Here is a 15,758-nt window from a genome sequence, read left to right as displayed (position 1 = left end):
CAGGGAATCAAACACGGGGAATCAGAGGCGGGGAATCAGAGCTGGGGAATCAGAGGCGGGGAATCAGAGTTGGGGAATCAGAGGCGGGGAATCAGAGCTGGGGAATCAGAGGTGGGGATCAGAGTCGGGGAATCAGAGGCAGGGAATCAGATGTGCGGAATCAGAGATGGGGAATCAGAGGTGGGGAATCAGAGGCTGTGAATCAGAGATGGGGAATCAGAGGCGGGGAATCAGAGGCAAGAAATCAGACACGGGGTTTCAGAGGCTGGGAATCAGACGGGGGAATCAAAGGCGGGGAATCAGAGCTGGGGAATCAGAGGCAGGGAATCAGAGTTGGGGATTCAGAGGTGGGGAATCAGATATGGGGAAACAGAGGCGGGGAATCAGAGGCGGGCAAACAGAGGCGGGGAATTAGATATGGGGAATCAGAGGTGGGGAATCAGAGGTGGTGAATCAGAGATGGGGAATCACAGGCGGGGAATCAGAGGCAGGGAATAGAACGCGGGGAATCAGAGGCAGGGAATCAGAGTTGGGGCATCAGAGGTTGGGAATTAGATATGGGGAAACAGGCGGGGAATCAGAGGCGGGGAAACAGAGGCGGGAAATCAGATATGGGGAATCAGAGGTGGTGAATCAGAGGCAGGGAATCAGATGTGCGGAATCAGAGATGGGGAATCAGAGGCAGGGAATCAGAATCAGAAGCGGGGAATCAGAGGCCGGGAATCAGATGCTGGGAATAAGAGGCCGGGAATCAGAGGTGGGGAATCAGAGGCGGGGAATGAGATATGGAGAATCAGAGGCGGGGAATCAGAGGCGGGGAAACAGAGGTGGGGAATCAGATATGTGGAATCAGAGGTGGCGAATCAAAGGCGGTGAATCAGAGATGGGGAATCAGAGGCGGGGAATCAGAGGCAGGGAATCAAACACGGGAAATCAGAGGCGGGGAATCAGAGCTGGGGAATCAGAGGCGGGGAATGAGAGTTGGGGAATCAGAGGCAGGGAATCAGATATGGGGAAACAGGGGCAGGGAATCAGAGGCGGGGAAACAGAGGCGGGGAATCAGATATGGGGAATCAGAGGTGTGGAATCAGAGGTTGGGAATCAGAGGCAGGGAATCAGAGGCGGGGAATCAAACACGGGGAATCAGAGCTGGGGAATCAGAGGCGGGGAATTAGAGTTGGGGAATCAGAGGAGGGGAATCAGAGGCGGGGAAACAGAGGCGGGGAATCAGATATGGGGAATCAGAGGTGGGGAATCAGAGGTTGGGAATCAGAGGCAGGGAATCAGAGGCGGAGAATCAGAGGCGGGGAATCAGAGGCAGGGAATCAGATGTGCGGAATCGGGGATGGGGAATCAGAGGCAGGGAATCAGAGGCGGGGAATCAGAGGCGGGGAATCAGAGGCCGGGAATCAGATATGGGGAAACAGAGGTGGGGAATCAGAGGCGGGGAAACAGAGGCGGGGATTCAGATATGGGGAATCAGAGGTGGGGAATCAGAGGTTGGGAATCAGAGGCAGGGAATCAGAGTCTTGGAATCAGATGCAGGGAAACAGATGCGGGGAATCAGAGGCGGGGAATCAGAGCTGGGGTATCAGAGGTGGGGAATCAGAGTTGGGGAATCAGAGGCGGGGACTTAGATATTGGGAAACAGAGGCGGGGAATCAGAGGCGGGGAATCAGAGGCAGGGAATCAGATGTGCGGAATCAGAGATGGGGAATCAGAGGCAGGGAATCAGAATCAGAAGCAGGGAATCAGAGGCCGGGGATCAGAGGCCGGAATCAGATGCCGGGAATAAGAGGCCGGGAATCAGAGGTGGGGAATCAGAGTCCGGGAATCAGAGATGGGGATTCAGAGGCGGGGAATGAGATATGGGGAATCAGAGGCGGGGAATCAGAGGCGGGGAAACAGAGGCGGGTAATCAGATATGGGGAATCAGAGGTGGCGAATCAAAGGCGGTGAATCGGAGATGGGGAATCAGAGGCCGGGAATCAGAGGCAGGGAATCAAACACGGGGAATCAGAGGCGGGGAATCAGAGCTGGGGAATCAGAGGCGGGGAATCAGAATTGGGGAGTCAGAGATGGGGAATCAGAGGTTGGGAATCAGAGGAAGGGAATCAGAGGCGAGGAATCAGAGCTGGGGAATCAGAGGCGGGGAATCAGAATTGGGGAATCAGAGATGCGGAATCAGAGATGGGGAATCACAGGCAGGGAATCAGACGCGGGGAATCAGAGGTGGTGAATCAGAGATGTGGAATCAGAGGCGGGGAATCAGAGGCGGGGAAACAGAGGCGGGGAATCAAACACGGGGAATCAGAGGTGGGGAATCAGAGGTTGGGAATCAGAGGCAGGGAATCAGAGGCGGGGAATCAGAGGCGGGGAATGAGAGGCAGGGAATCAGATGTGCGGAATCGGAGATGGGGAATCAGAGGCAGGGAATCAGTGGCGGGGAATCAGAGGCAGGGAATCAGAGGCCGGGAATCAGATATGGGGAAACAGAAGCGGGGAATCAGAGGCGGGGAAACAGAGGCTGGGAATCAGGTATGGGGAATCAGAGGTGGGGAATCAGAGGCGGGGAATCAGAGCTGGGGAATCAGAGGTGGGGAATCAAAGTTGGGGAATCAGAGGCTGGGACTTAGATATGGGGAAACAGAGGCGGGGAATCAGAGACGGGGAAACAGAGGCGGGGATTCAGATATGGGGAATCAGAGGTGGGGAATCAGAGGCAGGGAATTAGATGTGCGGAATCAGAAATGGGGAATCAGAGGCAGGGAATCAGAATCAGAAGCAGGGAATCAGAGGCCGGGAATCAGAGACCGGAATCAGATGCCGGGAATAAGAGGTCGGGAATCAGAGGTGGGGAATCAGAGTCCGGGAATCAGAGATGGGGAATCAGAGGCGGGGAATGAGATATGGGGAATCAGAGGCTCGGAATCAGAGGCGGGGAAACAGTGGCGAGGAATCAGATATGGGGAATCAGAGGTGGCGAATCAAAGGCGGTGAATCAGAGATGGGGAATCAGAGCTGGGGAATCAGAGGCAGGGGATCAAACACGGGGAATCAGAGGCGGTTAATCAGAGCTGGGGAATCAGAGGCGGGGAATCAGAGTTGGGGAATCAGAGGCGGGGAATCAGAGCTGGGGAATCAGAGGTGGGGAATCAGAGTCGGGGAATCAGAGGCAGGGAATCGGATGTGCGGAATCAGAGATGGGGAATCAGAGGTGGGGAATCAGAGGCGGTGAATCTGAGATGGGGAATCAGAGGCGGGGAATCAGAGGCAGGTTATCAGACACGGGGATTCAGAGGCTGGGAATCAGACGGGGGGAATCAAAGGCGGGGAATGAAGCTGGGGAATCAGAGGCAGGGAATCAGAGTTGGGGATTCAGAGGCGGGGAATCAGATATGGGGAAACAGAGGCGGGGAATCAGAGGCGGGCAAACAGAGGCGGGGAATTAGATATGGGGAATCAGTGGTGGGGAATCAGAGGTGGTGAATCAGAGATGGGGAATCACAGGCGGGGAATCAGAGACAGGGAATAGAACGCGGGGAATCAGAGGCAGGGAATCAGAGCTGGGGAATAAGAGGCGGGGAATCATAGTTGGGAATCAGAGGCGGGGAATCATATATGGGGAAACAGAGGCGGGGAATCAGGGGCGGGGAAACAGAGGCGGGGAATCAGATATTGGGAATCGGATGTGGAGAATCAGAGGCGGGGAATCAGAGCTGGGGAATCAGAGGCGGGGAATCAGAGTTGGGGCATCAGAGGTGGGGAATTAGATATGGGGAAACAGAGGCGGGGAATCAGATGTGCGGAATCAGAGGCGGGGAATCAGAGGCAGGGAATCAGAATCAGAAGCGGGGAGTCAGAGGCCGGGAATCAGAGGCCTGGAATCAGATGCTGGGAATAAGAGGCCGGGAATCAGAGGTGGGGAATCAGAGTACGGGAATCAGAGATGGGGAGTCAGAGGCGGGGAATGAGATATGGAGAATCAGAGGCGGGGAATCAGAGGCGGGGAAACAGTGGCGAGGAATCAGATATGGGGAATCAGAGGTGGCGAATCAAAGGCGGTGAATCAGAAATGGGGAATCAGAGGCCGGGAATCAGAGGCAGGGAATCAAACACGGAAAATCAGAGGCGGGGAATCAGAGCTGGGGAATCAGAGGCGGGGAATCAGAGGCGTGGAAACAGAGGCGAGGAATCAGATATGGGGAATCAGAGGTGGCGAATCAAAGGCGGTGAATCAGAGATGGGGAATCAGAGGCGGGGAATCAGAGGCAGGGAATCAAACACGGGGAATCAGAGGCGGGGAATCAGAGCTGGGGAATCAGAGGTGGGGAATCAGAGTTGGGGAATCAGAGGCGGGGAATCAGAGCTTGGGAATCAGAGGTGGGGATCAGAGTCGGGGAATCAGAGGCAGGGAATCAGACACGGGGATTCAGAGGCTGGGAATCAGACGGGGGGAATCAAAGGCGGGGAATCAGAGCTGGGGAATAAGAGGCAGGGAATCAGAGTTGGGGATTCAGAGGCGGGGAATCAGATATGGGGAAACAGAGGCGGGGAATCAGAGGCGGGCAAACAGAGGTGGGGAATTAGATATGGGGAATCAGAGGTGGTGAATCAGAGATGGGGAATCACAGGCGGGGAATCAGAGGCAGGGAATCAGAGTTGGGGCATCAGAGGTTGGGAATTAGGTATGGGGAAACAGAGGCGGGGAATCAGAGGCGGGGAAACAGAGGCGGGAAATCAGATATGGGGAATCAGAGGTGGGGAAGCAGAGGCAGGGAATCAGATGTGCGGAATCAGAGATGGGGAATCAGAGGCAGCGAATCAGAATCAGAAGCGGGGAATCAGAGGCCGGGAATCAGAGGCCGGGAATCAGATGCTGGGAATAAGAGGCCGGGAATCAGAGGTGAGGAATCAGAGTCCGGGAATCAGAGATGGGGATTCAGAGGCGGGGAATGAGATATGGAGAATCAGAGGCGGGGAATCAGAGGCGGGGAAACAGAGGTGGGGAATCAGATATGTGGAATCAGAGGTGGCGAATCAAAGGCGGTGAATCAGAGATGGGGAATCAGAGGCGGGGAATCAGAGGCAGGGAATCAAACACGGGAAATCAGAGGCGAGGAATCAGAGCTGGGGAATCAGAGGCGGGGAATCAGAGTTGGGGAATCAGAGGCAGGGAATCAGATATGGGGAAACAAGGGCAGGGAATCAGAGGCGGGGAAACAGAGGCGGGGAATCAGATATGGGGAATCAGAGGTGTGGAATCAGAGGTTGGGAATCAGAGGCAGGGAATCAGAGGCGGCGAAACAGAGGCGGGGAATCAGATATGGGGAATCAGAGGTGGCGAATCAAAGGCGGTGAAACAGAGATGGGGAATCAGGGCAGGGAATCAGAGGCAGGGAATCAAACACGGGGAATCAGAGCTGGGGAATCAGAGGCGGGGAATTAGAGTTGGGGAATCAGAGGAGGGGAATCAGAGGCGGGGAAACAGAGGCGGGGAATCAGATATGGGGAATCAGAGGTGGGGAATCAGAGGTTGGGAATCAGAGGCAGGGAATCAGAGGCGGGGAATAAGAGGCTGGGAATCAGATGTGCGGAATCGGAGATGGGTAATCAGAGGTAGGGAATCAGAGGTGGGGAATCAGAGGCGGGGAAGAAGAGGCCGGGAATCAGATATGGGGAAACAGAGGTGGGGAATCAGAGGCGGGGAAACAGAGGCGGGGAATCAGATATGGGGAATCAGAGGTGGGGAATCAGAGGTTGGGAATCAGGGGCATGGAATCAGAGGCTTGGAATCAGATGCAGGGAATCAGATGCGGGGAATCAGAGGCGGGGAATCAGAGCTGGGGAATCAGAGGTGGGGAATCAGAGTTGGGGAATCAGAGGTGGGGACTTAGATATTGGGAAACAAAGGCGGGGAATCAGAGGCGGGGAAACAGAGGCGGGGAGTCAGATATGGGGAATCAGAGGTGGGGAATCAGAGGCAGGGAATCAGATGTGCGGAATCAGAGATGGGGAATCAGAGGCAGGGAATCAGAGGCGGGGAAACAGAGGCGAGGAATCAGAGGCGAGGAATCAGATATGGGGAATCAGAGGCGGGGAATCAGAGGCGGGGAAACAGAGGCGAGGAATCAGATATGGGGAATCAGAGGTGGCGAATCAAAGGCGGTGAATCAGAGATGGGGAATCAGAGGCGGGGAATCAGAGGCAGGGAATCAAACACGGGGAATCAGAGGCGGGGAATCAGAGCTGGGGAATCAGAGGCGGGGAATCAGAGTTGGGGAATCAGAGGCGGGGAATCAGAGCTGCGGAATCAGAGATGGGGATCAGAGTCGGGGAATCAGAGGCAGGGAATCAGATGTGCGGAATCAGAGATGGGGAATCAGAGGTGGGGAATCAGAGGCTGTGAATCATAGATGGGGAATCTGAGGCGGGGAATCAGAGGCAAGAAATCAGACACGGGGTTTCAGAGGCTGGGAATCAGACAGGGGAATCAAAGGCGGGGAATCAGAGCTGGGGAATCAGAGGCAGGGAATCAGAGTTGGGGATTCAGAAGCGGGGAATCAGATATGGGGAAACAGAGGCGGGGAATCAGAGTCGGGCAAACAGAGGCGGGGAATTAGATATGGGGAATCAGAGGTGGGGAATCAGAGGTGGTGAATCAGAGATGGGGAATCACAGGCGGGGAATCAGAGGCAGGGAATAGAACCCGGGGAATCAGAGGCAGGGAATCAGAGTTGGGGCATCAGAGGTTGGGAATTAGATATGGGGAAACAGAGGCGGGGAATCAGAGGCGGGGAAACAGAGGCGAGGAATCAGATATGGGGAATCAGAGGTTGCGAATCAAAGGCGATGAATCAGAGATGGGGAATCAGAGGCGTGGAATCAGAGGCAGGGAATCAAACACGGGGAATCAGAGGCGGGGAATCAGAGCTGGGGAATCAGAGGCGGGGAATAAGAGTTGGGGAATCAGAGGCGGGGAATCAGAGCTGGGGAATCAGAGGTGGGGATCAGAGTCGGGGAATCAGAGGCAGGGAATCAGATGTGCGGAATCAGAGATGGGGAATCAGAGGTGGGGAATCAGAGGCTGTGAATCAGAGATGGGGAATCAGAGGCGGGGAATCAGAGGCAAGAAATCAGACACGGGGTTTCAGAGGCTGGGAATCAGACGGGGGAATCAAAGGCGGGGAATCAGAGCTGGGGAATCAGAGGCAGGGAATCAGAGTTGGGGATTCAGAGGCAGGGAATCAGATATGGGGAAACAGAGGCGGGGAATCAGAGGCGGGCAAACAGAGGTGGGGAATCAGATATGTGGAATCAGAGGTGGCGAATCAAAGGCGGTGAATCAGAGATGGGGAATCAGAGGCGGGGAATCAGAGGCAGGGAATCAAACACGGGAAATCAGAGGCGAGGAATCAGAGCTGGGGAATCAGAGGCGGGGAATCAGAGTTGGGGAATCAGAGGCAGGGAATCAGATATGGGGAAACAAGGGCAGGGAATCAGAGGCGGGGAAACAGAGGCGGGGAATCAGATATGGGGAATCAGAGGTGTGGAATCAGAGGTTGGGAATCAGAGGCAGGGAATCAGAGGCGGCGAAACAGAGGCAGGGAATCAGATATGGGGAATCAGAGGTGGCGAATCAAAGGCGGTGAAACAGAGATGGGGAATCAGGGCAGGGAATCGGAGGCAGGGAATCAAACACGGGGAATCAGAGCTGGGGAATCAGAGGCGGGGAATTAGAGTTGGGGAATCAGAGGAGGGGAATCAGAGGCGGGGAAACAGAGGCGGGGAATCAGATATGGGGAATCAGAGGTGGGGAATCAGAGTCGGGCAAACAGAGGCGGGGAATTAGATATGGGGAATCAGAGGTGGGGAATCAGAGGTGGTGAATCAGAGATGGGGAATCACAGGCGGGGAATCAGAGGCAGGGAATAGAACCCGGGGAATCAGAGGCAGGGAATCAGAGTTGGGGATTCAGAGGCAGGGAATCAGATATGGGGAAACAGAGGCGGGGAATCAGAGGCGGGCAAACAGATGCGGGGAATTAGATATGGGGAATCAGAGGTGGGGAATCAGAGGTGGTGAATCAGAGATGGGGAATCACAGGCGGGGAATCAGAGGCAGGGAATAGAACGCGGGGAATCAGAGGCAGGGAATCAGAGTTGGGGCATCAGAGGTTGGGAATTAGATATGGGGAAACAGAGGCGGGGAATCAGAGGCGGGGAAACGGAGGCGGGAAATCAGATATGGGGAATCAGAGGTGGGGAATCAGAGGCAGGGAATCAGATGTGCGGAATCAGAGATGGGGAATCAGAGGCAGGGAATCAGAATCAGAAGCAGGGAATCAGAGGCCGGGAATCAGATGCTGGGAATAAGAGGCCGGGAATCAGAGGTGGGGAATCAGAGTCCGGGAATCAGAGATGGGGATTCAGAGGCGGGGAATGAGATATGGGGAATCAGAGGCGGGGAATCAGAGGCGGGGAAACAGAGGCGGGTAATCAGATATGGGGAATCAGAGGTGGCGAATCAAAGGCGGTGAATCGGAGATGGGGAATCAGAGGCCGGGAATCAGAGGCAGGGAATCAAACACGGGGAATCAGAGGCGGGGAATCAGAGCTGGGGAATCAGAGGCGGGGAATCAGAGTTGGGGAATCAGAGGCGGGGAATCAGAATTGGGGAGTCAGAGATGGGGAATCAGAGGTTGGGAATCAGAGGAAGGGAATCAGAGGCGAGGAATCAGAGCTGGGGAATCAGAGGCGGGGAATCAGAATTGGGGAATCAGAGATGCGGAATCTGAGATGGGGAATCAGAGGCAGGGAATCAGACGCGGGGAATCAGAGGTGGTGAATCAGAGATGTGGAATCAGAGGCGGGGAATCAGAGGCGGGGAAACAGAGGCGGGGAATCAAACACGGGGAATCAGAGGTGGGGAATCAGAGGTTGGGAATCAGAGGCAGGGAATCAGAGGCGGGGAATCAGAGGCGGGGAATGAGAGGCAGGGAATCAGATGTGCGGAATCGGAGATGGGGAATCAGAGGCAGGGAATCAGTGGCGGGGAATCAGAGGCAGGGAATCAGAGGCCGGGAATCAGATATGGGGAAACAGAAGCGGGGAATCAGAGGCGGGGAAACAGAGGCTGGGAATCAGGTATGGGGAATCAGAGGTGGGGAATCAGAGGCGGGGAATCAGAGCTGGGGAATAAGAGGTGGGGAATCAAAGTTGGGGAATCAGAGGCTGGGACTTAGATATGGGGAAACAGAGGCGGGGAATCAGAGACGGGGAAACAGAGGCGGGGATTCAGATATGGGGAATCAGAGGTGGGGAATCAGAGGCAGGGAATTAGATGTGCGGAATCAGAAATGGGGAATCAGAGGCAGGGAATCAGAATCAGAAGCAGGGAATCAGAGGCCGGGAATCAGAGACCGGAATCAGATGCCGGGAATAAGAGGTCGGGAATCAGAGGTGGGGAATCAGAGTCCGGGAATCAGAGATGGGGAATCAGAGGCGGGGAATGAGATATGGGGAATCAGAGGCTCGGAATCAGAGGCGGGGAAACAGTGGCGAGGAATCAGATATGGGGAATCAGAGGTGGCGAATCAAAGGCGGTGAATCAGAGATGGGGAATCAGAGCTGGGGAATCAGAGGCAGGGGATCAAACACGGGGAATCAGAGGCGGGGAATCAGAGCTGGGGAATCAGAGGCGGGGAATCAGAGTTGGGGAATCAGAGGCGGGGAATCAGAGCTGGGGAATCAGAGGTGGGGAATCAGAGTCGGGGAATCAGAGGCAGGGAATCGGATGTGCGGAATCAGAGATGGGGAATCAGAGGTGGGGAATCAGAGGCGGTGAATCTGAGATGGGGAATCAGAGGCGGGGAATCAGAGGCAGGGTATCAGACACGGGGATTCAGAGGCTGGGAATCAGACGGGGGGAATCAAAGGCGGGGAATGAAGCTGGGGAATCAGAGGCAGGGAATCAGAGTTGGGGATTCAGAGGCGGGGAATCAGATATGGGGAAACAGAGGCGGGGAATCAGAGGCGGGCAAACAGAGGCGGGGAATTAGATATGGGGAATCAGTGGTGGGGAATCAGAGGTGGTGAATCAGAGATGGGGAATCACAGGCAGGGAATCAGAGACAGGGAATAGAACGCGGGGAATCAGAGGCAGGGAATCAGAGCTGGGGAATAAGAGGCGGGGAATCATAGTTGGGAATCAGAGGCGGGGAATCATATATGGGGAAACAGAGGCGGGGAATCAGGGGCGGGGAAACAGAGGCGGGGAATCAGATATTGGGAATCGGATGTGGAGAATCAGAGGCGGGGAATCAGAGCTGGGGAATCAGAGGCGGGGAATCAGAGTTGGGGCATCAGAGGTGGGGAATTAGATATGGGGAAACAGAGGCGGGGAATCAGATGTGCGGAATCAGAGGCGGGGAATCAGAGGCAGGGAATCAGAATCAGAAGCGGGGAGTCAGAGGCCGGGAATCAGAGGCCTGGAATCAGATGCTGGGAATAAGAGGCCGGGAATCAGAGGTGGGGAATCAGAGTACGGGAATCAGAGATGGGGAGTCAGAGGCGGGGAATGAGATATGGAGAATCAGAGGCGGGGAATCAGAGGCGGGGAAACAGTGGCGAGGAATCAGATATGGGGAATCAGAGGTGGCGAATCAAAGGCGGTGAATCAGAGATGGGGAATCAGAGCTGGGGAATCAGAGGCAGGGGATCAAACACGGGGAATCAGAGGCGGGGAATCAGAGCTGGGGAATCAGAGGCGGGGAATCAGAGTTGGGGAATCAGAGGCGGGGAATCAGAGCTGGGGAATCAGAGGTGGGGAATCAGAGTCGGGGAATCAGAGGCAGGGAATCGGATGTGCGGAATCAGAGATGGGGAATCAGAGGTGGGGAATCAGAGGCGGTGAATCTGAGATGGGGAATCAGAGGCGGGGAATCAGAGGCAGGTTATCAGACACGGGGATTCAGAGGCTGGGAATCAGACGGGGGGATTCAAAGGCGGGGAATGAAGCTGGGGAATCAGAGGCAGTGAATCAGAGTTGGGGATTCAGAGGCGGGGAATCAGATATGGGGAAACAGAGGCGGGGAATCAGAGGCGGGCAAACAGAGGCGGGGAATTAGATATGGGGAATCAGTGGTGGGGAATCAGAGGTGGTGAATCAGAGATGGGGAATCACAGGCGGGGAATCAGAGGCAGGGAATAGAACGCGGGGAATCAGAGGCAGGGAATCAGAGCTGGGGAATAAGAGGCGGGGAATCATAGTTGGGAATCAGAGGCGGGGAATCATATATGGGGAAACAGAGGCGGGGAATCAGGGGCGGGGAAACAGAGGCGGGGAATCAGATATTGGGAATCGGATGTGGAGAATCAGAGGCGGGGAATCAGAGCTGGGGAATCAGAGGTGGGGAATCAGAGTTGGGGCATCAGAGGTGGGGAATTAGATATGGGGAAACAGAGGCGGGGAATCAGATGTGCGGAATCAGAGGCGGGGAATCAGAGGCAGGGAATCAGAATCAGAAGCGGGGAGTCAGAGGCCGGGAATCAGAGGCCTGGAATCAGATGCTGGGAATAAGAGGCCGGGAATCAGAGGTGGGGAATCAGAGTACGGGAATCAGAGATGGGGAGTCAGAGGCGGGGAATGAGATATGGAGAATCAGAGGCGGGGAATCAGAGGTGGGGAAACAGAGGTGGGGAATCAGATATGGGGAATCAGAGGTGGCGAATCAAATGCGGTGAATCAGAGGCGGGGAATCAGAGGCAGGGAATCAAACACGGGGAATCAGAGGCGGGGAATCAGAGCTGGGGAATCAGAGGCTGGGAATCAAAGTTGGGGAATCAGAGGCAGGGAATCAGAGGTCGGGAATCAGAGGCCGGAATCAGATGCCGGGAATAAGAGGCCAGGAATCAAAGGCGATGAATCAGAGATGGGGAATCAGAGGCGGGGAATCAGAGGCAGGGAATCAAACACGGGGAATCAGAGGCGGGGAATCAGAGCTGGGGAATCAGAGGTGGGGATCAGAGTCGGGGAATCAGAGGCAGGGAATCAGATGTGCGGAATCAGAGGTGGGGAATCAGAGGTTGGGAATCAGAGGCAGGGAATCAGAGGCTTGGAATCAGATGCAGGGAATCAGATGCGGGGAATCAGAGGCGGGGAATCAGAGCTGGGGAATCAGAGGTGGGGAATCAGAGTTGGGGAATCAGAGGCGGGGACTTAGATATTGGGAAACAGAGGCGGGGAATCAGAGGCGGGGAATCAGAGGCAGGGAATCAGATGTGCGGAATCAGAGATGGGGAATCAGAGGCAGGGAATCAGAATCAGAAGCAGGGAATCAGAGGCCGGGAATCAGAGGCCGGAATCAGATGCCGGGAATAAGAGGCCGGGAATCAGAGGTGGGGAATCAGAGTCCGGGAATCAGAGATGGGGATTCAGAGGCGGGGAATGAGATATGGGGAATCAGAGGCGGGGAATCAGATGCGGGGAAACAGAGGCGGGGAATCAGATATGGGGAATCAGAGGTGGCGAATCAAAGGCGGTGAATCAGAAATGGGGAATCAGAGGCCGGGAAACAGAGGCTGGGAATCAGGTATGGGGAATCAGAGGTGGGGAATCAGAGGCGGGGAATCAGAGCTGGGGAATAAGAGGTGGGGAATCAAAGTTGGGGAATCAGAGGCTGGGACTTAGATATGGGGAAACAGAGGCGGGGAATCAGAGACGGGGAAACAGAGGCGGGGATTCAGATATGGGGAATCAGAGGTGGGGAATCAGAGGCAGGGAATTAGATGTGCGGAATCAGAAATGGGGAATCAGAGGCAGGGAATCAGAATCAGAAGCAGGGAATCAGAGGCCGGGAATCAGAGACCGGAATCAGATGCCGGGAATAAGAGGTCGGGAATCAGAGGTGGGGAATCAGAGTCCGGGAATCAGAGATGGGGAATCAGAGGCGGGGAATGAGATATGGGGAATCAGAGGCTCGGAATCAGAGGCGGGGAAACAGTGGCGAGGAATCAGATATGGGGAATCAGAGGTGGCGAATCAAAGGCGGTGAATCAGAGATGGGGAATCAGAGCTGGGGAATCAGAGGCAGGGGATCAAACACGGGGAATCAGAGGCGGGGAATCAGAGCTGGGGAATCAGAGGCGGGGAATCAGAGTTGGGGAATCAGAGGCGGGGAATCAGAGCTGGGGAATCAGAGGTGGGGAATCAGAGTCGGGGAATCAGAGGCAGGGAATCGGATGTGCGGAATCAGAGATGGGGAATCAGAGGTGGGGAATCAGAGGCGGTGAATCTGAGATGGGGAATCAGAGGCGGGGAATCAGAGGCAGGGTATCAGACACGGGGATTCAGAGGCTGGGAATCAGACGGGGGGAATCAAAGGCGGGGAATGAAGCTGGGGAATCAGAGGCAGGGAATCAGAGTTGGGGATTCAGAGGCGGGGAATCAGATATGGGGAAACAGAGGCGGGGAATCAGAGGCGGGCAAACAGAGGCGGGGAATTAGATATGGGGAATCAGTGGTGGGGAATCAGAGGTGGTGAATCAGAGATGGGGAATCACAGGCAGGGAATCAGAGACAGGGAATAGAACGCGGGGAATCAGAGGCAGGGAATCAGAGCTGGGGAATAAGAGGCGGGGAATCATAGTTGGGAATCAGAGGCGGGGAATCATATATGGGGAAACAGAGGCGGGGAATCAGGGGCGGGGAAACAGAGGCGGGGAATCAGATATTGGGAATCGGATGTGGAGAATCAGAGGCGGGGAATCAGAGCTGGGGAATCAGAGGCGGGGAATCAGAGTTGGGGCATCAGAGGTGGGGAATTAGATATGGGGAAACAGAGGCGGGGAATCAGATGTGCGGAATCAGAGGCGGGGAATCAGAGGCAGGGAATCAGAATCAGAAGCGGGGAGTCAGAGGCCGGGAATCAGAGGCCTGGAATCAGATGCTGGGAATAAGAGGCCGGGAATCAGAGGTGGGGAATCAGAGTACGGGAATCAGAGATGGGGAGTCAGAGGCGGGGAATGAGATATGGAGAATCAGAGGCGGGGAATCAGAGGCGGGGAAACAGTGGCGAGGAATCAGATATGGGGAATCAGAGGTGGCGAATCAAAGGCGGTGAATCAGAGATGGGGAATCAGAGCTGGGGAATCAGAGGCAGGGGATCAAACACGGGGAATCAGAGGCGGGGAATCAGAGCTGGGGAATCAGAGGCGGGGAATCAGAGTTGGGGAATCAGAGGCGGGGAATCAGAGCTGGGGAATCAGAGGTGGGGAATCAGAGTCGGGGAATCAGAGGCAGGGAATCGGATGTGCGGAATCAGAGATGGGGAATCAGAGGTGGGGAATCAGAGGCGGTGAATCTGAGATGGGGAATCAGAGGCGGGGAATCAGAGGCAGGTTATCAGACACGGGGATTCAGAGGCTGGGAATCAGACGGGGGGATTCAAAGGCGGGGAATGAAGCTGGGGAATCAGAGGCAGTGAATCAGAGTTGGGGATTCAGAGGCGGGGAATCAGATATGGGGAAACAGAGGCGGGGAATCAGAGGCGGGCAAACAGAGGCGGGGAATTAGATATGGGGAATCAGTGGTGGGGAATCAGAGGTGGTGAATCAGAGATGGGGAATCACAGGCGGGGAATCAGAGGCAGGGAATAGAACGCGGGGAATCAGAGGCAGGGAATCAGAGCTGGGGAATAAGAGGCGGGGAATCATAGTTGGGAATCAGAGGCGGGGAATCATATATGGGGAAACAGAGGCGGGGAATCAGGGGCGGGGAAACAGAGGCGGGGAATCAGATATTGGGAATCGGATGTGGAGAATCAGAGGCGGGGAATCAGAGCTGGGGAATCAGAGGTGGGGAATCAGAGTTGGGGCATCAGAGGTGGGGAATTAGATATGGGGAAACAGAGGCGGGGAATCAGATGTGCGGAATCAGAGGCGGGGAATCAGAGGCAGGGAATCAGAATCAGAAGCGGGGAGTCAGAGGCCGGGAATCAGAGGCCTGGAATCAGATGCTGGGAATAAGAGGCCGGGAATCAGAGGTGGGGAATCAGAGTACGGGAATCAGAGATGGGGAGTCAGAGGCGGGGAATGAGATATGGAGAATCAGAGGCGGGGAATCAGAGGTGGGGAAACAGAGGTGGGGAATCAGATATGGGGAATCAGAGGTGGCGAATCAAATGCGGTGAATCAGAGGCGGGGAATCAGAGGCAGGGAATCAAACACGGGGAATCAGAGGCGGGGAATCAGAGCTGGGGAATCAGAGGCTGGGAATCAAAGTTGGGGAATCAGAGGCAGGGAATCAGAGGTCGGGAATCAGAGGCCGGAATCAGATGCCGGGAATAAGAGGCCAGGAATCAAAGGCGATGAATCAGAGATGGGGAATCAGAGGCGGGGAATCAGAGGCAGGGAATCAAACACGGGGAATCAGAGGCGGGGAATCAGAGCTGGGGAATCAGAGGTGGGGATCAGAGTCGGGGAATCAGAGGCAGGGAATCAGATGTGCGGAATCAGAGGTGGGGAATCAGAGGTTGGGAATCAGAGGCAGGGAATCAGAGGCTTGGAATCAGATGCAGGGAATCAGATGCGGGGAATCAGAGGCGGGGAATCAGAGCTGGGGAATCAGAGGTGGGGAATCAGAGTTGGGGAATCAGAGGCGGGGACTTAGATATTGGGAAACAGAGGCGGGGAATCAGAGGCGGGGAATCAGAGGCAGGGAATCAGATGTGCGGAATCAGAGATGGGGAATCAGAGGCA

Source organism: Narcine bancroftii, unplaced genomic scaffold, assembly GCF_036971445.1.
Source record: "Narcine bancroftii isolate sNarBan1 unplaced genomic scaffold, sNarBan1.hap1 Scaffold_160, whole genome shotgun sequence".
Lineage (NCBI taxonomy): Eukaryota > Metazoa > Chordata > Chondrichthyes > Torpediniformes > Narcinidae > Narcine > Narcine bancroftii.
The sequence above is the reverse complement of the archived record's forward strand: the minus strand, read 5'-3'. Positions refer to the sequence as shown.